At 49.0% G+C, this 23,911-nt stretch overlaps 1 protein-coding gene and 1 pseudogene across 1 annotated transcript in view; one reads left to right on the top strand and one right to left on the bottom strand.

Moving 5' to 3' along the window:
* MEGF11 (multiple EGF like domains 11) overlaps positions 1-23,911 on the top strand; it is a 224,000-nt gene that overhangs the window by 19,424 nt on the left and 180,665 nt on the right. The window lies entirely within an intron of this gene.
* LOC150016667 (eukaryotic translation initiation factor 4E pseudogene) lies at positions 1,531-1,987 on the bottom strand (annotated as a pseudogene).

Raw genomic sequence — 23,911 nt, 5'->3', positions numbered from 1 at the left:
TGGTGTTCTCACTAAGTTCATTGAGCAACCCTATAACCAGTGTTTTGAACTCAGCAGAGAGTAGATCACTTGTCTCTATTTTATTTAGTTCTTTCTCTGGAGTTTTGTTCTGCTCTTTCATTTGGGATGTTTCTTTGTCTTCTTTTTTAGCAGCCTCCAAATATTAGGTGGAGCTGCTATGTTTCCCAGGCTTGGTAGTGTTGCCTAATGTAGTAGGTATTCTGTAGGGCCCAGTGGCACAGCCCAAGCTGGGCACTCGAGGTGGGCCCCATGTGTGAGCTTTGTACACCCTACTCTTGTAGTTGAGCCTTTATTGCTGTTGGCATGTAGATGAGACGGATTTACTGCCAGGCATCTGACCACCATGGAGGATCAGCTGTGCAGGAGCCCACTCCACAGAGCAGGACATACTTCAGCAGGGCTCTGATGCCCACTGAGTCTACCTCTTGAGTGTGTTGCTTGTGGAGGTGGTTAGGGTGGTGGTTCTGTGTGGCCTGAAGCTTTCCTCCTGGGAGGTACAGGCCTATGTCATCCACTGCCTGTGCTCTGCATGAGCTACTAGTTGTGCTGGGCTTGGAGGTGTCCAGGCAAGGCCCAGCTGCAAACCACGGCCAGCTGCTGCTAGTACTGGGGTGGGGTCACTTAGCATGCTGAAGCCAGATGCTGCTTGTTTGAGAGATTGTCAGAAAATCTGAAGCATGAGCTGCAACAGGCCATTCATATGGAAAAGCCACTGGAAACTGTTTGGGTGAGCCTGAAAGTTGGGTGGGGTGGGGCCTTAGGGAATCACCAGGGCAGGACAAACAGAGTGAGCCAGGTTGATGGAGACTGAGATATGGTGCCTGCCTGCCAGCTCTGTGAGGGAAGGTCTCAGAAAAGGAACAATGGCCTCTGCCAATACCTCTGTCTGAGAGAAAGCTGGCACCCCCCACCCCCAGCTCTTGCCTTGCTGCTGGACAATTCAATCCTTCCACATATGCCCCTTGTACCTTTCAAGTTGCTGCCCAGTGCTGGAGCTCAGAGGGAGTGAGCCTGAGTAAGTCCATGTGTGGGCCCAGAAGTTATGGGACCTTCTCTTCCTAGCACTGGAACGCTGGACTGGGGGGCCTGATGTGGGACACCTAACACCTTACAGGGTACCTCCACAGCCAAGATATCCATCCCAATTTTTATCTGCCACACATGGGTGTGGGAACAGCCTGTTGAGTCTCTGCCCCTTCTACCACTCTCAAGGTGGCTGCGTTTTTAATTTCCTAGTTGTAGGACCTCCATTCAACCAGATTTCAGGCAGTTCTGAATGATGGTTGTTCTATAGTTTAGTTGTAATTCTGATGTGGTTGTGGGAGAAGGTGAGTACTGTGTTTATCTACTCTGCCATCTTAACCGGAAGTCTCGAGACTTCTATCTTAGCAACATTTAGATGGAAATCAAATTTAAAGGCAGTTCACTTTGCTTTTGAAGAGGCTTTGATTCAGCTTCTAAATCTCGATTGCTCAAAGCATTCTCCTGTGAGAATACTCAGGTGTCTTCTTAAACAACAAACCTCTTTTTAGTGGTGGAGTGGCTCATAGCTGTGTCTGCATGGGACTGATAACCAATCATTATCCTTGGAGGAAGTCCTAACCTTTCCTTATATACTTTTTTTTACTGTCTTTAGCCAAATAATTAGCCAGCATCCTCCTCATTTATTTTTCTCATCTTCCCACATAGGCTTAATACCATCCTTAAAAAGCGAGTAGTCATAGCTATTAAATTCTAGACAGCTGGATATGGTAGCCGAAAGTCTTCAACAGTATCAGATTCAGATATCAGCCAATGGTTTTGCTTGCCAAGTTTTGCTTTTATCATTTTTAAAAAAACAGAATGACCATCTGTTCTATAAAGGATGTTTAATGTAGTGTTCTGGATTAGCGACCTAGTTAGATTCTGTTTTCTTCTGTAGAGAGGGATTAGGAGTGGGGGTGGTTTGGGGTTCCACAGTTGCCATCTTAGGGGGAATTGAAGAATACTCACTGAAGGTTACTTTTGAGCTGAGTCTAAATGGTGAGCTGGAGCTTGCAAGAAGGACAAGGGAAGGACAGTGGCTAAGACAGAGCACTGATGTGAAGGCCCCGCTTCCCTGTGTGACCCTGAGCATGTTATTTCACCTCTCTCTACCTCAACTTTCTCATCTGTAAAATAAGATGGGGCTGTATTGAGTACCTACCCCTTTGGGCTCTCATGTGTTACCACAGAGAAAGCGTTTGGTACAGGGCCTGGCACATAGTAAGAATTTGGCTACTGTTGGCCACTGCTGTTCATATTATTTTTGTGAGCGAGGGCCTTTTCTTTCTTTCTTTCTTTCTCTTTTCTTTCTTCCTTCCTTTCTTCCTTCCTTCCTTCCTTCCTTCCTTCCTTCCTTCCTTCCTTCCTTCCTTTCTTTCTTTCTTTCTTTCTTTCTTTCTTTCTTTCTTCTTTCTCCCTCCCCTCCCCTCCCCTCCCCTCCCCTCCCCTCCCCTTCCTCCCTCCCTTCCTTCCTTCCTTCCCTCCCTCCTTCCTTACTTCTCTCCTTCCCTCCCTCCTTCCTTCCTTCCTTCCTTCCCTCCTTCCCTCCTTCCTTCCCTCCTTCCTTCCTTCCTCCCTTCCTTCCTTCCTTCCTTCCTTCCTTCCTTCCTTTCTTCCTTTCTTCCTTCCTTCCTTCCTTCCTTCCTCATCCTCACCCAAAGATATATCCTTTGATTTTAGAGAGAGAGGAAGGGAGTGGTGCTGCTTTCCACATACATCCCAACTGGGGATCAAACCCACAACCCAGGTATGTGCCCTGTTCGGAGATGGAACCTGCAGCCTTTTTGCATACAGGATGATGCGCCAATCAACTGAGCCACCTGGCCAGGGTGAGGGAGGGCATTTTCTGGCAGAGGGGACAGTATGAGCATAGAGAGGTGGGAAAGAGCAGGCAGGATGCAGGACACAGCCAGCAGGCCACTGTGGCTGGAGTACAGGAAAAATGGCAGAGAAAGTGTGGGAAAGAAGGAATTGGGTTGGGGCTGAACCCTGAGCACCACATTAAGGAGCCTGGAAAATCTCATGAGGTTATTGAAGGGTTTCAGCAGCCAGTGACATGCTCATGGTGCTGTCTGAGAGCCGTTGCTCTGGGCGCAGCAGCATGGAGGACCATGAAGGGCTGAAGGACAAGTTCAGAGGTGTGTGCAGCAATGGGTGAGCTATGGACATCCGTGCTCAGGCCCCTTGGTCAAGGGGAGAGAGGAGACCTGGGGTCTATCTGGCTGCGTTCTCTGGCCCAGCCCTAAACTTCCAGGCTAGGCCTTCCCCCATCTGCAGAGAATGCCAGCAGGGTCCTGGGTGCTGACACAGCTGTGGAAGAATCTAGGTGCTGCTTCTTAATTACCAGCTGCAGTTGTAATTAAACTTCCGCTCTCTGCACTGGGCCGCCTCTGAGGGGAAGCCTTTATGAGTGTCAGACAGTCAGGCCTTATGTAAGTCCCCTTGCTAGGTGTCCTGAGCCAGGTGAAGGAGCTGGCCTGTCCCCAGCCTAACTCCCCATTTCTTTATAGAAACTCCTGAATTCCCTCAACATCTGTGTAATAATACCTCTTCTGATTTCTGGTCCTTATTGGGTGTTTGCTGCTTTTCTCATGTTCTCACTGTGCTGCAAGCCCCCACATGGCCTGGCCCAGCTAACTCTTTGACTCACCTCCTCCCAGTCTTCCTCTCTCATGCTGGCCTCCTTGCTCTTTCTGCATGTGCCTCGCATTCCCACCTCAGCACACAGGAAGCCCACCCAGCCCTTCCCTCTTCCCCTCCGAGTCCTCATCTTAGTCCCTTTCACCTCTGTCACCCTTATAACCATCAGCTTCTTTACTCTCTCTCCCTGGACAGTGAGCCGCTTAAGGGTCCAGGCTACAGGACATTCTGCATCTCTAGAGCTGGCGCAGGGCACAGCAGGGACACATGCTCTGTGCAGCCTTGTTGACTAGGAAGACATGTGGGCTGGGTTTTCCTGGGTAGCCTCAAAGGACACCGAAAGGAGTGGTCTCTGGGCAGGCACTGAGACCCTAGAATGGAGGGTGGCCTGCCTTGGGTAGGACCCTCGTCCCCACTCTCCCCTGTACCTTGGGTTCCCAGAGCCCCTCCCAGAGTTCTAGTGTCTGTACCCCATGTCACATGTGTGTGAAGAGTCTGGGGACCCTGCTTTGGGCATCTGAGGGGACTGATACCACTGCCCTCTGGCTCAAAGCTGAGCCAAGACAGTGACATTCCCACGCAATGCCTCCGGGTTTGTCGGGCTCCTGGCTGTTTTAGCAGATAGGTTTCAAAATGTGGCTATTAATGGGGCTTTGCAGATGATGAACACTCCGGTTGCCAAATCTGCTCTAATGCATGCTCTTTGACTAAGGGAAGCCAAGTGGCTTTAGTGAGGGTGAAAATAATGACTCAGAGCCGCCTCTGCCTCCCAATGGCCACTTCAGTGTCCTTATCTTTGAAGAGCTCTGATCAGCTGCCCATAAAAACAATGGAGACCCCCATACCATGCTGGCCAGACATTGGCTAAGATTCATGGAGGGCCTGAGAGTCAGGTCCCCTCACCTTGTTGCATATACACATCCCACTGTCCCCACCTTGTCTATACCTGGGGGGTAAGAATGAAAATATTTAACTATTATAGGTATGGCACTCCTATCAGTAGATTAGAACAAAATAAGACCCTGGAGGCCTCTGTGGAGCTAGGGCTTAACCCTGTAGGTGCTAGGAAAGGGGCAGAACAGAAGTATTTTAGTATTTTAACATTTAATAGTGCCCTTCTCCCTAGTCCTAGTCTTGGCCTGAACTGGAGCACCTGGGTCTCATTTAATCTGGACCTCCAAGGAAGGGGCATCTCAGCCTGAGCACCTGGCTGTGTGTATGCTTGGATGTGGATGGCATCATGAGTTCGCATGTCTGCTCCTTACCGACACAAGGGGTGTCTGTGTAGCATGTTGTGCCAGACAACGTGAAGGTCAAGAGCATACCCCTTGAGCCAGGCTGGTGCTTACTGCCTGTGTGACTGTCAGAACATTCCTTAGATTCTCTGTGCCTTAGTTTACTCACCTGGAAAATGGGTTGGCAACCATACTGTCCTTGTGGGGTTGTTGGGAGGATTGAATAGGTGAGTGTATGTAAACCAAGCACATGGTAAGTGCTGTGGAACTGTCGGCTTTTATTATTACATATGCACAGGTATGCTTATGACTGCTAGGTTTTGCTATGTGTGAAGAACACCCTCTTATATGTTGTGTGTATACATGTGTGTTCTCTGTGTGTATACTTGCTGTATGTGTAGGTTAAATGTCTGCCGATGAAAAGGGTTGCCATAACCCATGCGCTGAGTGTATATCTTCAGGCTATGTGCTTATTTTGTGTGTTTACGTCTCCCCCAGTTCTCCCAAGTCACCTTCCTCATCATCCTTTCCCACTACTCTTTCAAGCAGCCAGTGGTACCAAACTGTCAGCAGGGGAGCCAGAACCACATCTCTGCTCTGGATGGGAGGAAAGGGGGAGCCGTGACACCATCAATCTCATGCCCCAGATGGAGGCAGACTGGAACCAAGGGCAAAAGCTGGAGGCCTCCCCCTGCCCCTGACCAGACAAAGAACTGCCCCTCTAGCCCCCTGGGCTGAGCCAGGTAGGAACGAAAGGGGAAGTGCCAAATCTGGGAGCCAGAGGTGACCCAATTTAAAAGCAGCCCCCATCTCTTTGGTGTGGCCAGGCAGAGGGACCACGGCCTTGGACTCTGTTTATCCCCAGGTTCTATCCACCAAACAAACTGCAGAGGCCTGATAGTAAATCAGCAGTGAGTGTGATTTAGAGGACTCTGCCTGTTTGCTCAGCTAAGCTTTTGGCAAGGTAAATGCATAAGCTGCAGAAAATCTCTTTGAAAGAGCCGCAGGGCTCAAACGCCCTTCAGTCCTCCATAAAGGATTCTCAAAATTATATGGACTAGATTAGTATCTCTATTACATAAAACCATTTCAATGCCTTCTCAGGGCTTTGAGAATGAAGTCACAGGACAGACCTTTTGTTGCTCTACCCAGCAGCGCATGGTAATTGAAGATTTCCCTTTAAAAGTGTGTCAGGTAGAAAGAGCTCCTAATTTACTAAGTGGGGAAGCCTTTGTTAGGAAGACTGATGCTTTGTTCTGCCTGTCCCTTTTAATCTTGTTTTTGTACAATGGACTTACATAAAGCACTACCAGCTGGTTTGATTCTGTGGAGGCAAGAAGGGCCTGGCCAGGCCTTGCATAGGGAGATTGAGCAGGACCTGCTTTCCCTTCTCTGTCTGCCTCGACCTTCCCCCTCGCCTTGCTTTTCCTGTCCCTCTCTTGGGCTGTCTGTATCCATGGGCAGGCACAAGTCCCAGGACAAACTCTGTGGCTTTGTGGAGGCAGCTGCCCTTGTCTTTTTCTAATCAGAGCATACCCTCCTCCTTTTTAATTGCCTCTCTGCATGGAAACACCAGAGGCAAGATCCAGGTTGGGGGCTGCATTGTCTGTGGGCCGCTGGGTTTGAATCTAGCTGAGGTCCTCAGCCCCAACGTCCAGTGCCATCTGGTGCCTGATGGGATGGTTTTGGTTGGAGGGGCTCCACATTCCCGGGGCACTAAGCAGCATTTGTTGTCTGAGAGTCCTCTCCGATGCTGGCTTCTGGCTCTGAGGAGGAAGTCACTGAACTCTGGTTGAGAGGACTTGGGTTCTGCCTCTAGCAGGGAGTCACCCTCTTGAGACCTGAGGCCACCGGGACGCTGTCAGTTGTGAGCCCTGGATTGGCTGTCAGAGGAGTGTCCTCATCACCCTCAGCTACCGCCGTGCTGTGTGACCGGGTGCAGGGCCCCACTTCTCTGGGCCTCAGCTGCCTCACCTGCGGTGTCAGAAGACCTACCAACTCTGAACTTGTAGGAAATACAGGGTCTATTGACTGGGGCAGAGGTTTTCCTCCTTCCAAAGCCAATGGGCAAAGTTAAGAGACTAGAGGTGTGGTTTAAAACAAACACATGCAGTTCTTACTGAAATGAATCGGAAGGAGAATCAAATAGAGGCAATGTGATTGGCAGAGAATCATGAAACAGAGTCGCAGAGATCTTTGGAAATTCTGTTTGGTTTGTCTTAAGGTGGTAAATGAGGAGTTCATAAACTTCCCAAGGGCAGGACCCCTTCTTCCTGGCCTGTGTCTGTAAAAGGGAGGCTCATGTCCTCACAGTTTCTCTTTAAGGGCCTGGCTACTTGCCAGAGTGGGGACAGGGAGGGAGGAGCTGGCAGTGGCCACAGACACGGTCGAGGAACTTAAGGCACATTGAGCCCATTTGGAACACATCCTAGATCACAACGCCTCTGGAGGACACTCACCTCCACGAAGAGAGACTAAAAAAAAAAAAAGCAAAACCTCACATTTTTGGTGCCAGGCCTTCACATATGTTACCTCACTTTATCCTCAAGATGACTTTCCAGGAACTATTTTCCTCTTTCTACATGGAAAACTGGGACTCCGAGAAGTTAACTGCTTTGCCCAAAGGCCCACAGCTGGTAAGTGGTGGAGCCAGGTTTCCCATGCACTGATGTGGAGGAAGCCAGGGGCTGAGGAGTCCATAGGGACCTTAAGTTTAGAAGAATGGGGTCCCATCCCTGGCTGGGGATCTCCTTGTCATCAGTGCTAGGGCTCTGTGCAGTGGTGCGTCCAGCTCTGGTAGAGGTCAGGGGCCTGGGTTGCAGCCCTGCTTTGACTAGCTGAGTTGACTCAAACACGCCCTTGCCCTCTCGGAGTTTCTTTTACCTTGTCTATGACTAGCACCAACCCTGTCCCACAAAACAGTATTATGGGGCTTTGTAATCACCAGCCCTTGCTGGTCCCTGCCTATTCCAGAGCAGTAGAAACAATATTCTTCTCCTGCCTCCCACCTCTACCCTTGTCTTAACTAACACTTTCATTGCACAAACTCTGTGCTAGGCCTCATTTCTGTATTAGCCAATTTAATCCTCACAGCAACCCTGTTAAGTAGGTCCTATTGACATTCTCATTTTATAGAGGAAGAAACAGAGACACAGGACAGTTACATAACTCGCCCAAGGTTGCACAGCCGTGAAGCGATACAGTCAGAAGTCAAACCCAGGCATCTGGGGTCAGTTCCATGCTCTTGGCCTTTCTGTTAGAGCCAGTGCCTGTGGGCTCAGCTGCTGCTAGGCCACCTCTGGAAGACTCTGGCCCTGATACTTCTGCATGTTGAAGGCAGGTAGAGCTCAGCTGACTGTATATCAGCTGTAGCTGCCTATCAGACCACTGCAGAATGTGGTCACCCCAACCCGCACTCTGGCCATTTGTCCTCCCTTTCCATTCTAGTCCCCATTTCCTGCCAGGATGAAGCCTGGCCTGGGAACCCTGCTATTTATCCTCTCTGTCCCCCACTTTCCTCATCTGGGTGGTGGGGACGATAAGAGTACCTTCAACTCAGGCTTGTGAGGATTAGTGAATAAATTCATGTAAAATGCTTGGAACAGTGCCTGGCACAGAGTAAGTGCTCAATAAGCATCAGCTCTTGTTCTGCAGGATAGCAGGGTAATGCAGAGAAAGCTTCCCTGCTAGGTCAAGGGCAAAGGAATGGAAGGAGACAAGGGTTGGGAGGTGGGGCACACAGACCCCCTCCCCTGACTTCCTTAAGAAAATCCCTGAGAGCCCTGGCTGCTGTGGCTCAGTGGATTGAGCGTCAGCCTGCGAGCCAAGTGTCGCTGGTTTGATTCCCAGTCAGGGCACATGACTAGGTTGCACGTCAGGTCCCCAGTTGAGGGCACAAGTGAGAGGCAACCACACAGTGATGTTTCTCTCCCTCTCTTTCTCCTTTCCCCTCTCTCTAAAAATAAAATAAACAAATTATTTTTTTAAATGCCTGAAACTGTCAGAAAGGAATAGCAAATGAATATTGAGCTTTGTAAATTGTTAGGCACCAGCTGTGGCTCTGTTTGCTCCAGGAGGGTGTATAGATGGCATCATTTCCACCTGAAGAGCTAAGACACAATGTAGACATCTGCATCATCAGGGCCCCAGGGTGTCCCAGAGAAACCATGACTCACACTGCAGAGAGGGGCCCTCCAAAGAGGGTCAGGCCCACCTGCCAGGGGCAGGAAGAATCTCTCCCTCTGGTGCTAGTAAGTTGCCATTAAGGAGGTCAACACATTCCTAAATCACAAGCTAGTCTTAAAGGTCTTTGTTAATAACTTTACAACTTGTGGTGAAATGTGTAGGATTTATCTGTCCCCACCTGTGCTGGCATGTGCCTCTGTCCAGGGTAGACAGTCCGGGTTCTGAAGGTCACTTCCAGCCTAGAATTCTGGGGCACGTCTGGATGGGGTGGGCAGAGGAATGGGGAGCTGGTTTCAGGACAGTCTCTCTCTGTGATGGCAGACACTCCCCTTGAGTAGAAGGCAGAGCCGGCGTGCTTTGCGCACCTGTATTTACCTTGAAGGAGCTTTCAAACACCGCCCTGACATGTGTACAAACCATGCATGGAGCAGTGCAGACGTCTCCGCTGGAGGTCTTAATTACCTGCTAAGAACACAAGGCTGTTCTAAGATCTGGGGAGCTGCCTGTGGAAAGTGGTTCATTTCCCAGAGCAGGGTGCAGAGCAAGGGGAGCCATATGGCCCAGCGGTGGAACAGCTGTCTCTCGAGAAGGAGCAATTCGGCAGCTTCCACCATCTGGGTGAATTACAAGACTTGCAGTTTTTGTGCGCATGTTGCGGCAACCCACCAACACAGCCGTCAAGGGGTGGGTGATGGAGAGCGGTGGACTCTCCCCGTGCTCTGTGCCCTGGCCCATTGCATGGCCATTCATGGCCAGAAACCCTGACTCAGCGGCCACCTCCTTGCCAGGCTGCCTGGCCTGGGCCTGCCCCTAAGGTCATAGGCCGATGCCCTGTCAGCTCCCCTGGTAGCCCTACTGTATCTCAGGCGGGTGGGCTTTCCACTTCCTCCAGAAAATATACATATCATTCCTCTAACTGTGGCTGCTGCTTGCCTCTTTGGCAGGGCTGGGCAAATCTAGTTGAAGAGTGCTTAGTGGTTTGGGGCTGTTATATTTTCTCTGCTCTATGATCCGTGTTAGGTTAAAAGGGCCAGAGCTGCTTTTCTTTCCCACAGAAGATAACTCAGGCTGGACAGGCTCCCTCTGGGAGAATTAAAGGTGATGAGGGACTTCTGGTTAGCTGGAATCTTTAATACCCTTCCCCTCTCCCCAGCTCTCCAGCTGGTTGGAATGATGAATGTATTCCGGTGTGTTCTCATTCCAAACAAGCCCTTTGCCTCTGCTTGTGCTGCACACCCAGGCGAGCAGGAGAATGACTAAGGGCCCGCAGCGTGCCAGCCCGTGATGGGTGCTCCCTTCCATCTTCCACCAGCGTTTTGTGGTGGGTCGTGTTACTCCCAGTTCACAGGTGGTGATGCAGAAGCACAGAGGTCAAGTAACTAGCCAGAGGTCCTCAAGCTAGGAACCAGAAGAGAGAATTCAGACTTAGGTCTGTCTGACTCCAGAGCCAAGGCTCCTTCCTGAAAACTGCAGAACTGAATACAGGCAGATCTGTCCACATGGTGTTCGTTGAGGATGTGTTTTTAGGAAAATGGCATCATGAAAATTGCTGTCTTAGAGCCTCCCAATATCCGTCCCACTGACATGCCAGGAATTTTTATGTTAGAGAGAGTCTTCTGGGTGATTGCCTAGTCTCCAAAAGGTTCCTGCTAACCTATAACTCTGTTAACTGAGGAGGTAACGTGTTAATCTCCATGCTCCCAGGATGGAGGAAGGTTGGTGCAGGTGACAGGGTACAGGAGATGTGGGCCAGCTCTCCCCCCTATCTTGATACCCTATACTTCTTGTTAGGAGGAAACCCCAACTTGAGTCTCCACACAGAGACAGAACAGTTGATCTAAGTGAGTTGGCCTTAGGTTGATTGCCCAAGTCCATTGCCAGGACATCCCAGCAGGGAGGGAGCATAGCCTGTGGCCCCCTCCACATCCCTCACTCCCTAGCTTGTGGGAGTGGGAGGGACACAGCCTTTAAGACCCACTCTTCCCAGCTGGAAGGACTGCTCTCCTTAGAAGCCCACGCCCTGAGTGCCCTGCTGTTCTACCTGCTATGTTATGTCTTTATGTCATTGACACCAGTTCCCCTTCCCTTGACCCCCTTGGGGAGTGGTCCTGAAGGTCTGCAAGGCAGGTTTGGGTCTAAATGTCTCCATGGGTCTAAGAGGCAGTTAGAAGCATTTCTGACTCTTTAGTGTCTGCCAGGAGAAACTTTGGGGAAGTCAAAATTGCCTCTCCCAAAAGGGACTGGGGGCCTTGCCCACTAATCTGCTGCAGCAGGAGGTCCAATCCAAGCCTTCAGTGGGCATTTTCTTTTGGTTGCCTGGGAGACGACTTTCAGGGAGGTAGCCCCCCAGCACCCCAGGCCAGGCTTCTGGGTGTGTGTGTGTGAGTGAGACTGCTCACAGATGGTAAAAGGCAGGGAAGATGCACCAAGGGGACAAGGGGTATCAGGAAACCCACACTTAGGGGTGGAGGTTCAATGTTCTGATCCCCAGCAAGGTCATGTTGGGAGAGCAAGGGCCAAAAGTGAGATGTAGTAGCTGAGGCTCAGAGCTGAGTTGTGAGACCCTCTGATCCAGAACCCCTGGCCTCGTGTCCCATGGAGGGGGCGGGGGCTGTGAACCTGAAGACGTGGGGTGGATAGTGGTCCTTCTCTACATCTAGATGAGGGAATCACACATTCTCAGGGTTAGGTAGGACCCTGCAGGCTGCTGACCCTAGATACACCTCTCTGAATACTAATCTGCACCTGGGCCTCTGGGCCCTCATTCACACTCCTGATGTGTGTGAATATGTCAATAGAGCCGCAGGAATCTGTGTAACACGGAGGCCCTGCTGCTCTCACAGCCACAGAGATGGTTGTTCAGGCTCAGTTTGATGACCTTGGTTGACAGGGAACTCACTCTTTCATAAGGAAGCCCCGGTGGGTGTGGACTGCTCTCAGTGGCACAAAGATATCCCATAACAGATCTCTCTTTTTCATGTAACAACTTTTTAGACATTTAAGAAACTGTCTCTCCTTGTTCCTTCCCCTATTTTCTTTTCCAGGCAAAATATCATTTGTTAATTTAGCAATTGATTTTCAAATACCTCTGATGTGCCAAGCTCTGGGCTAGGTGATGGAGAAACAGGAATCAATTCACACAGGGAGCTCACAGCTCAGCAAGGCATCAACCCCAGACTTCTCTACCCTCCTCTTGAATGTAGGAAGGGCTACAGGTCTGGTGTGATCAGGGTAGAGCTGGCAGTCCTGCTTGCTCTCCATACTTCTGTTAATCTCTGTGTGAAGCAGGGGAAATCACTTAGGCTCCCTGGGCACCATCCTGAGGATAGCAGCATTTGCCTACCTACCGCGCAAGTGCGGAATCCGACATGAATTGGACTTTTACTTTGTTATACACAAATACAAGGGGTTATTTTCATCCAATCCCATGGGGGTATAAGGGGGCAGGAAAAGTTTTTATTATGACAGTGATTACTGCACCTATTCAGAAAGAGGGTCATTCCTTTAACAGACGTTTGCTGCGTGCCTGCTCAGGTGGCTGAACAATGCATTCATTCACTTTTTATTCAGGCAGCACATACTGAGTGCTTATTGTACTCAGTGCTGGGGTCAGGCAGGTGGATGTTGGATGAAGCTAGTATCCTAGTGAGGGGTAGATTTTCAACAGTCATCCCCCAAATAGATCAAGAATGACATTTTTGGTTCAATTCCCAGTCAGGGCACATGACTAGGTTGCACGTCAGGACCCCAGCTGGGGGTGTGAGTGAGAGGCAACCACACAGTGATGTTTCTCTCCCTCTCTTTCTCCTTTCCCCTCTCTCTAAAAATAAAATAAATAAAATAAATAAAAAAGAATGACATTTTAGATGGTTGCCATGAAGGAAAAGTACATGGGTAATGGGAGGCAATAAATACTAGGGAGACCTCCTTCAGATGGGAGGATAGGAAATAAGGGGAAAGGATTTAGAGCTGAGGCCTGAAGGGTGAATAGTGAATCCTGGGGATGGGGTGGGAGCTCCTAGCAGGGGAAATTTCTTGGGTGAAGACCTGAGAGGGCACCTCACTTTATGCATCTAAGAAATTGGAAGATGATGGAGGGGAGAGGGCAGAGACCTGGGGGAGGAGGTGGGCAGGGCATGAGAGAGAAAAGTTGGGCAGAGCCAGGTCCCTTCGGGCTCCCCAGGGAATAGAACCCCTGGCCTTGGCATTACCAGCTAGACTAGCACCTTTGTGGGCAAGAGTCTTGGGGGTGGGGCTGGGGAGAAGTCATTGTGGCTGCAGACAGGAATGCCCTGCCCTGGAGCTGACAGGACGTCTGGGCTGGGGAGAAGTGGCAGCTCTGCACTCTCCTGGGGCTCACCACAAAGGAATAGGATGCATGCCGTGGGTGATGGCCCATTGACCTCTGGCTCTCTCTCTAGATGTGACTTTTCCAGAGTATTCTGGTACCCCTGTGCCCAGCATGGGGCCTAGCTAAATAAAGCAGTTTTTGCTGGACTGAGTTCTGATGCAAACTTGGCCAAGTTACCTCCCTCCTCTGAGTTGCTCGGGATTCTCATCCATCTACTGACAAGTAATCCTGGCTCTGAACCGCAAGTAGGGAGGGAAATAGAAAAGCATGGGAGATCTGGGGAAGAAGGGTCTTTGCAAACTGTAAAGTGCTGGAAGATGTAAAGTTGCTCTGGTAACCAAGACCTGCCCTCAGGTTATCTCACTTCCTTCCCTTCTCCTCCCTTTGCGGAGGCCACCTCTACCTAAAGTACCTGCCAACTGTTCTTACAGGCAGGTGGGGAAGCAAGGCAGTCAGCAGTTAAGTGAGCTGCCTTACTAACTAGTTGCCTCGCTGGTAAGTGGTTGAGTTGAAATTTGAATGCAGGAACCCCAGCTTCAGGGCCCACAATCTAACCACTAGGTGGTCCTATCACCCTTGTATTTCCTGCAGAGTACCAGCCCTGGCTGGTTTAGCTCAGTGGATTGAGCGTCGGCCTGCGAGCTAAGTGTCGCTGGTTCGATCTTCCAGTCAGGGTACATCAGAGAAGGAAAACTCTGACTCCAAAAAACCTCCGCTGCCTTGCGGCATACCTCTTCAGGGGAAAGGCTAAGGGAGTAAACCCCGACAGAAAATCCGGAGCCGGAGTCCCTAAGGCGGTTTGACGTTGTAGTCAACACCGGCAACTCCTGCGGCGCACCTGAACCCAAGCTGTATCGACTCCGTCTTTCCCTTGGACCCTTCAGCTGCGAAGAGAGGGGGGGTCTGCTGCATGGGCAACAGCAGACCCTCCATATTACCCTGCCCAGGCTCTGTAGCTTCAGCGTCATCGCAAGATGTCGATTCAACACGGGAGGAGACAGATACCATGTCACTCCCGAGTCGGACTGCACAGCCATTCTTGGCGGTGCAGATAGACTCTGAAGAAGCTACACCATCGTCTCTCGAGACGGACGGCTGCCGACGACTTGTTATTTTATGTTCCTTGTGGCAAGGAAGAAGTCATCCTCAATTTCCAGTCAAGAAAATTGGGGCACCAACAAGTGTCCACCCAAGGTCACACAGCCCTATCTGACTCTGCATTGGGTGATCTTGCCTTCCTGGCAGCCTTAACATGAGCCTGGAGAAAGGTGGAGTGGGACCCTGCAGGCTGTGTTTGCGTGTGGGTCTGTAGGGGCCAAGGAAGCACACGGGCTGCAGCCCTGACTGCTGACTTCCCAGGGCTCCTCAGACTCCACGGCAACTCACATGCCAGCTTCTGGGCCTGATTTTGTTTCTTGTTGTTTTGGTAAAATATTTTGTTGAATACATGCCTTTTGTGCCCTCTGTAGGTGCTCTGGGACAGGGGATAGAAGAAGCAATGCTATTTGTGCTTAAAGGGCTGAATTACTTGTCTCTTTCTGTACTTTTCTGCCTCCAGGGGTAAATAAGTGTCCCGACTTTACAGGCTTTCTGGGTTCTGGAAGCATCAGGAGAGCCAGCAGTGTGGTGCGCTCGCTCCCAGCTGTTTGAGGCCTGGGATCCCCGCCTGGGCCTTGCAGCAAGGCCTGCATTATGGTCCTCAGAGACCAGCAAGTGTCCCCTGGCCACTGTGCAATGCCAGGCTCTGTGTGTATGCACTGGAAGGAGCATCAGACAAGGGTCTCTGCCCTCCAGCAGCTGAGAGACCAGCCTGCAAGATGAGCACCCACAAATGAGGCAATAATAATTAATCGTGCCAGCTGCTCTAGGAGGCAGGCCAAGAGGATGCTACAGGTAATGAGAGAGGCTGTGCCAAGTGCCAGAGGCATGGAGCTGGGAGGTCTGAGTTCTCGCCAGCACAGGTATGGGTGACCTTGGGCAAGTAACTTCACATCTTTGAGCCTCACTGCTCCCATTGGTGAAGTGAGTTAATGACAGACTAGTCTTGTCTACATTTTAGGGAAGTTGGGAAAACAAACGAATGACAAACATAAAGGTGCTTTAGAACTTATAATGTGTCAGATGAATAGTAACTTACATGCTTGAAAATTTCAGAGACAGAAGTCAGTTTTGTCTTTCTTCAATTCCTCCCTCCCTTCCTCTTTTTTTTTTTCCCTTCCTTTCATCCTTTTCCTCCTTCATTTCTATAAATGCCTGCCAAATTTCTTCCCTTTGTGAATACTGTGCTCAGTGACAGGTCAGGTTTTGGGTCCATCTTTTAAAGAGTTGGAAATAGTTAGGAGCCAGATGCCACCAGAACTGTCATACAAAGTAGAGTGGGCCACCTCCCTGCCAGCTGGGACTCCTGGCAGGATGCATCAAGAGCAGGGGCATGGGCTGAGCCTTGAAGGAAAGGTGGGAAGGCGGATGGACAGCAGGAGAGGAAGGACACTCCAGCATTCCCAGAGGGAGTTTGCTGTATGGCGGGGTGCAGGGACCCAGAGAAGGTGCTCGTGTGCCGGCATGCTGCTGTGTTGTCTGGAATGCAGTGCCCTCTCAAGAGCTGATGCTGACCCATGTGGCATCCCATCAGGCTCTCCTGGAGGTCTGTGACCTAAAGTGACAGAGCCAGCCCGGCACATGCGGCAGCCTCTGCCTTCCCATTTCTCCTCCTCCTTCCTTTGGCTCCAACCCATTCCCACTCAAAGGGTCTGAGTGACTGGCCTGGGGGATGAGCCCAGAACTGAGATGGATGGAAGAAGGAATCTGTATCTTCTGAGCCCAGGCCTGCAGGGATGCTCAGAGCAGGGCTGAACATTAATTAATTAATTAATGAAGAAAGAAAATGGAGGAAAGGAAGGTGGGGCAGTTAATGAGAAGAGTGGGAAAGAAGGAAAAATCACAAGAAGGAGGCATGGAGAAAGAAGGGAAAGGAAGAAGGGAGGCATCGTGCGAGATTAGGCTGATGAAAGTTGGAATGAGGGGGAACGAGGGTCTCATTAGAAAAAAATCAATACTCCTCTCAGTGTGATAGGGAATAAACGTCACCTCGGGGAATCCGTGTGATTATGCTTTATGGGGTCTCCCGGTGTTGTGCTGAGCCCAGTGGCTGCTGGGAAGTTGGTGCTCTGCCGGCCTCACCCCTCTCCCAGGTGCTGGGGGCGGAGGCCCTGGGGAACCTGCTGTTGTCCCAGCTGGCCTGGGCTGGGGTGACTCCTCAGGCCCTCACTCAGCAGTAAAACAAAGGGCCTTCAGGCAGTGGCCAAGGTTGACCCTTGAATGGAATAAACATTCCTCAAAACTTATCAGTCAGGAGTCTTATACCCTCGGGGCCCTGCTGTGATAATAATTACTCTCCCATGGGATTAATAAATTTGACACTAATGTGTTTCCTCTCCCACAAGATTCTTCTGAATGTTAACAGAGGCCCTTTGCAGAGTGTGCCTTATTTTGTACAGTTTTAATCGTATTTATTTTCTGCACAGATAACACATTCCTCTGGTTTAGTATACAACAAAAGGGATGCAATATCCCAGTTCCCCCTTCCTGGAGGAAACCAGTATTACCAGCTTTTTGTATGTATTTCCGGAGATAGTTTATGCACATATAAGGAAATATGTTTATGCATTCTTTCCCTATATTTTGTTTTTCCATTTTATTGAGATGTAATTGACATACAGCACTGTATAAGTTTAAGGTGTATAGCATGACTTGACTTACGTATATTGAGAAATCATTACCACAAGAAGTTAACATCCCTCATCTCATACAGATACAAAAAAAAAAAAAAAGGAAAAATAAATGTTTTTTCTTTGTGATGAGGACTTTCAGGATTCACTCCCTTAGCAACTTGGAAATATATCACACAGCAATGCTAAGTATAGTCACCAGGTTGTACATCACACCCCCAGTATTTATTTATCTTATGCAGTAACTGGAAGCCTGTACCTTTGACTTCCTTCCTCCAGGTTCCTGAACCCCCATCTTTCCACCTCTGGTAACCACATATGTGCTCTCTTTTTCTATGAGTTTGATTTTTTTTTTTTTTTTTTTTTTTTTAGATTCCACATACAAATGAGATCATACGGTATTTGCCTTTCTCTGTCTGACTTATTTCACTTAGTATAATGTCCTCAAGTTTCATTCTATCCTGTGGCAAATGGCAGGATTGCCTTCTTTTTATGGCTGAATAGTGTTCCGTTGTATAGAGATGGTCCCTGACTTATAATATACTTCAACTTGGGATTTGGGATTTTATAATGATGAGAAAGTATACTTTGAATTTTGAATTTTGATCTTTTCCCAGGCTAGTGATAATGCGATAAGATACTCACATTATGTTGGGCAGCAGCAGCGAGCCGTAGCTTCCAGTGAGGCTTGCAATCACCAGAGTGTATTGTGTTGTCAGCAATTTTTGTATATTGTGTTCTTAGCACATTTAAGGTAGGCTAGGCTAAGGTATGATGTTCAGTAGGTTAAGTGTATTACACGCATTTTCCACTTAAAGTATTTTCAACTTACAATGTGTTTATCAGACTGTAACCCTGTGGTAGGTCAAGGAACACCTATACATGCCACATTTTCTTTATCCATTCATTTGTTGAATGGATAAACTTTTGTCTACACTTTTAACTTTTTACACAAAAGTTAGCATATTCTTAACTCTGCCTTTACTTTTTTCACTTTCGCTCTAGCTTTGTGTATGTTCTCATACACAGAGCTTTCTCTTCCTTTTTTATGGCTGCATAGTATTCCACCACGTGGCCATGTCAGAATTTATTCACCCTTTCCCTTGTGGATAGACATTTAGGTTATGTCAACCTATTTCCACCATAGACAGTGCTGCAGTGAATGCCACAAACATTTGTCATTTTCTCAAGTACAAGTATACTGAGGTGGTGCTGTTCCCTAAACACACAGAGCCAGACCTGTGGGTAAGCTATTCAGGAGAGAACAGACTGCCTGCCTATTCTCATCTCAGCTGTTTCTCTGCATAGCTATAGGGCTGCTCCAGGGCAGGGTGGATTAGGGGAGCAGGGAGGTGGGGAGAGAGAGGGCCATCCTGCAGAGTAAGCCTAGGTGGGAAAGACAGGACAGGACATGACAGGATGTCGCTGGAGCCAGATGTTGGCAAGTTCTTTGTCCTGGAACAGTAAGAGGCAGGTGACTCTGCTCTGACCACTGAAGTCAGAGTAGAGAGCTGATTGGGACTGTTTCTAAGAGCTCGGTCTGCCCAAGTGAGGTGCTTCATGTCACCCCACTGGGGTTTTCTCCTCCATTAAGAAACCTTCCCTGTTCACCCAGCCTGTGTGCCACCATTGCTCCATATCCAGCCGCCTGCAGGCTTAGGTCTGCTAACTGGGAGAGCAGGGAGGGGTGCCAGCTCTGGGCCTATGGAACCCTGGACTCGAATCTTGGTCCGCCACTTAGAAACTGTGGGACAAGCGATGGCAATTTAAAAAAAGAAAAAGGTTATTTAAAAAATTTTTTTCCACCTAATTATTATGACATTAAATGTTCAAATACATAGACTTATTTGAAATGTAAAGAAATACTTTGGGCTTGACCTTAGGTCAGGGATAGTTTGGGTCAGGAGGATGGAAGTCTTCTCCAAACTCCAGGCAGGGGGGGATGGCAAATTTCCTGCTTATAGAACATCAGGCTGGAGAGGCTCTGAGAGTGCCTGTCTGTCCTGCCATCTCCTGCGTGTTCAGGCCGAGGGTGGGAGTGGTCCACATGTCGAGGCAGAGTCAGAGGCTTCTAGGCTCTCAGGCCAGGCAGATACCAGGTCTTTTCAAAGAGGGGAGGAGACTCCTAAACACAAGTCGGTGAGAAACAAATACAGCCTAGGCTGTCAAGAGATGTGATTGTGATGAAGACGAATTCATAAAAACACAAACTCCCATGTGTTGAAGTCAAGGGAATTTAGGCATCTCCAGTCTAGAAAAAGATGGTAACAAGAAAGCAGAGGCAGGATGGGAGGGGTGGCTGACAGTGACCTTCACAGCAGCCTTTCCCTTCCACTTTGCATTATTGTTATTAAAGCCCTAAATCAGTGGTGCTAAGTAGCTCCTGATTTAGCTTCTCCATAGCAATGAGATTTAAACCCAGCAGGACACAGGCTGCTCCCACTGGGACATGAAGCAGTGACACTCATAAACCTGGAATGGGCTTCATCCTGCTGGTTGGTGGCAGCATCGCAGGAGTACCCAAGACAAAAGACTAACTTTGAAGAAAGGAAGGACACTTCTCCACTGTTGGGCACCATTTGTCCCATCCACACCCTCCTTAGAAGCTGTGGGTTTCTGTCACTCTGTCTCATCTGCTTCAGTCCCAGCAGAAAAAAAGCCTCCTGAAGGCTTGTCATATGGAATCAGGACGAGATGTGGGCTGGAGAGCAGGAAAGGACAGACTCAGCACCAATATGGACAAGTTCCGAGGAGCCAGATTTCAGCTCAGTGAAGCAAAAAGCTTCCAAGTAATCAGATCTGTTAATAAATCAAAGGGGATTCATTGATTCATTCATACATTCAACAGATGTTTATTAAGCCTCTGTTCTGTGCCAGCACTGTGCTGGACCCGATGGTGAGAGAGAGAAAGAGAGCATCTTTCTTTCAGAGGCTCCTGGTCCAGCATTGAAAACAGTCAAACAAGCAAAACAGTAATATGTGACCTGTGCTTTGTTGGAGAAGGGTGGGTGCTATGGGAGCATGTATCAGGAACACCTTAACCTATCAAGAGGGTGGCTAGAGACAGCTTCCTAAAGTAGGCAATATTTAATGTGAGCCCTGAGAGATGAATTAGCCGGGGGAAGAGGAGGCCGAAGAGTGTCTCTGGGAGTGAGGAGAGCATGTGCAAAGGCCCAGAGGTTGGAGAGAGTCTTCCTCACTTGAGGATGTGATAAAACTGAGTGAGACTGGAGCAGAGTGACTTTGTTCCCTGCTAGGAGAAGCATCTTAGTGGAAGTTTGGCACAGGATGTAGGCGAGAGACTCCTAAGCACTAGCTAAAGCAGTGAAAGGGGACACTGTAGTTCCTTGGCCCCTTCTGCTCTGAGATACTGTGGTTCTGAGTGCCTGCTAAAGTCCCTGAGTTCCACATTTTCCAGTGTCATGTGTGGGCTGCCTTCTCCAAAACCAACCATGATAGTAAGAATTGGGATTTGTGGGGCCCTTGCTAAGAGTCCACCCCACCAACCACTTTGTAGGCATTATCTTATTTAGCCCCTCATGACATTAGGTAATGCAATTGGCCCAGTTTTACAGATGGAGAACCTGAGGCTTTGGGTTGTTAGGTCATTTTAATTGACTGAAGGACACACAGCCAACTAAGTGGAAAAATCAGGACCTAAACCCAGGTCTGTCCAACCTGATGCCCATGAGCTTAATCACATCCTCTGCTGGGGCCTCCTATGTCTGTCCCTCCTCCCTGTATCACCTCCTTGGGGACTCTGTCATGTGTTGCTATGAGAAAAGACCAGCTCCTTCCTTGGGGAAGGCAAGTCACAAGGCAGAACCAGGGGACCAGTTTTTAAATCAGAGCATTAAAAAAAAAATGCTCGACAAGCCTCATGTTTTGCTTTCCTCATAGGTGGTGAGGATCAATTTCCCAAAGAAAAAAAATCAATCGGTTGGAATGTGTCTTTCTGGAGAAAATCTGGCATCTGTCAAGTGAGGGGGGAAAAAAAAGAACCAGATAAAGATTTTCTTGGGCCGTGTGCTGGGGGTTGCTGACTCAGGCTGTATGCGCCAACATCATTAGCAAGTTGAAAAGCTGTTGCTCCTTGTAGGAATGCAGGACTGGTGGTTCAAACAGCTCAGTGAAGAAAATCCTTCACAAGACAAGGAAAGCCAAGGGTACCACCAGCGTCCACAGGCAGATCTGGGGCCCCCAGCATCCATCAAGAGAATTGACTGCAACACCAGCTTTTATCAGACCCATGGTTGGATGTGCTTGTTTTACGCAGGAACCCAATAGAGATGTTCTGACAAGCTGCAATTTTAATTGATAAACAGTTATTAACAGTTAAGCCATGTTGAGATGAACCATGAAAGGCAGGCTAATATCTTGGGGTAATTGGTAGAGGTCCCCAGGGCAGTCTGTGATCTGACACTGGTCTTCATGATTGATGGCCCCCTGGGCTCCAGGCTGGAATGGGGAGGCCCAGACCTCAGACTGAAATTCTTCTTGTTGGATTTTGCTGGAAACAACCCTTATTTATTAGCTGGAGAGTCACTGGAATTTTTCTCAAGAGCGTTTCACTGTCACACCATTGGGGCATTTGGAACTTGAACTCAGGTCTGTAGATTGCCCTGGTATCTTAGCTGAATTACATTTTCAATCCCAACCAGACTTATATGACCTGCATTAGAGACAGGGCTCTGGGTGAAGGAAAGGGAGAGAGATTTTTTGAAGATTCAGATACTTAATCATTCAGCATACATTAAAAGAATACCTGCCATGTGCCAGGTCCTGTGCTAGGACATAAAGATAACTACACAAGCCCATTCTTTGCCTTCGGGAGTTGAGGGGAGACAAGTGGTGCAGAGAAGTCAGTACTGTGGCCTCTGGGACAAACTGGGTGCTGTGGGAGGAAGGAGGGGACCCAACCTAGCCTGGGGGCAGGGCAGTCAGGGAAGGCTTCCTGGAAGAAGTGGCATCTAAGTTAATGTGAAGGATAAGCAGAAGTAAGGGTGAGAGAGCTGGAGAGCTGAGTTTTGGATGGTGTTCCAGGCTGTTTGAAGGCCCAGGATAGGGAGGGTTGGGGCCCATTCAGAACCAGAAGGCATCCCATGTGCCATAGAGGAGAGGGCAGCAGGAGGGAGGCTGGAGAAATGACAGGGCTGGGAAAAGGAAGGTAAAGGAAGTTTTCTTCCTGCAGAAAACCCTGGGGCACCATTTCCATGGTGTGTGAACGTGGGGAAGGCTAATACAGTTTCTGGCACATGGTAGGTGCTCAATTAATGTACTATGAATGGATGTCAAGTTGCGCATCCCCTTTGTGACATCCTTCCCCTGTCTGCCAACGTAACAAAAGAATTGCCTCCCTTCTCTTGGAGTTCAACCTGTACTCTGAACTGGCTGGGACTTCAGCACTAGGAACATTTTAGTGCCCTTGCCCACTGGCTCACCCACCAGCCCTCCAACCCACCTGATGCCTACCTCCAGGCCTACTCAGGTGCTGACTCCCTTTCTCACTGTTAACACGTTGCGTACCGGGATATTTAAATGCCTTTTAGAAATGACGAGAATTCTCACTGCGGCTTTTTGCTTACATTAGTCCTAGCACCTAGTGCAGTGTCTGGCACATAGTAGGTGCTTAATAAATGTTTTTGAGAGAGTGCTCAGAGGCAGGGGGATGGAATAGATGGCCTTGAAAAAAAATAATAACTGGGTTCCCATGTGCCAGGCACTGCTGTAAGCAGTTTACATGTATTGATGATTTAACTTAGCAACCAACCTATGAGGTAAAGAACCACTGTCCCCATTTTAAAAATGAGAAAACTGAGGCCCAGAGAGGTAAAGTAACTTCCCTGATGTCATACAATTAGAAAGAGGCAGAACCAAAACTTGAGTCCAGACAGACTAGCTCCCAAGTCCATTCTCTGATCTCCCACTGTCCTAGCCTATGGGCATCAGAGCGTAGCTCTCATTTCTCTGTGCATCCCAGGCTCTCAAGGGCTCTTTGGGAAGAAGAGGAGAGGAGCAGGCAGGAGGAGGACTCAGTCTGAGAGTCCCAAGAGCAAAGCAAGGCCTGGCCATTTCTATCTTTTGGACTCCTCTCTATAAGCCCTGCCCAGGGAGCCCTGCACACAGCAGACTTGTGAGTGAATGCATGTGTGGGTGAGTTTTTGCATGAATAAGCAAAGGGTATATGGCAGCAGAAAGGACCTAGGCTGTAGGTACCCAGCTCCAAGTTCACGTCCCCTTGCAGAAGCACAACCATTGGTTCTCCATGAGAGAAAGGGCTGGGAAGCCAGACTGTGGCCTCCTTTACTCCATGCTCCTTTTAGAAATGGAGCAGGAAAGGGACATACACAGCACTCTCCTCGGTAACTTATGATTCACCAATGAGCTGAACCTAGACAGTCCCCTCCTACCCTGTCCCCAACCCCCTCATCTCCAGTATTCCCAGTGAACAGGGAATCCTTTACAGATCTAACTCAGATCATTCTCTTGTCATCCTTTGAGCTATAAATGAGACTTGGAGGTCATCTTGGGTGGGCTGCATCTCAGGCCATGGCCCTGGGAAGAGGAATATTAATAACAATAGCATAAGAAGCAACCAGTAACAATTATAACTAACCTCTGGTTCTAGGTGCTTTGCATAAATGAACTTGAAAAAAAATAATAGCTGGGTTCCCATGTGCCAGGCACATTTTTTGTAATAATGCTCTAAGTCCATAGCCATTTTATAG

The sequence above is a fragment of the Furipterus horrens genome, unplaced genomic scaffold, assembly GCF_987537825.1.
Source record: "Furipterus horrens unplaced genomic scaffold, mFurHor1.1.pri manual_scaffold_3, whole genome shotgun sequence".
Lineage (NCBI taxonomy): Eukaryota > Metazoa > Chordata > Mammalia > Chiroptera > Furipteridae > Furipterus > Furipterus horrens.
Note: the sequence above shows the minus strand (reverse complement) of the source record. Positions and strands in the feature narration are given on the sequence as shown.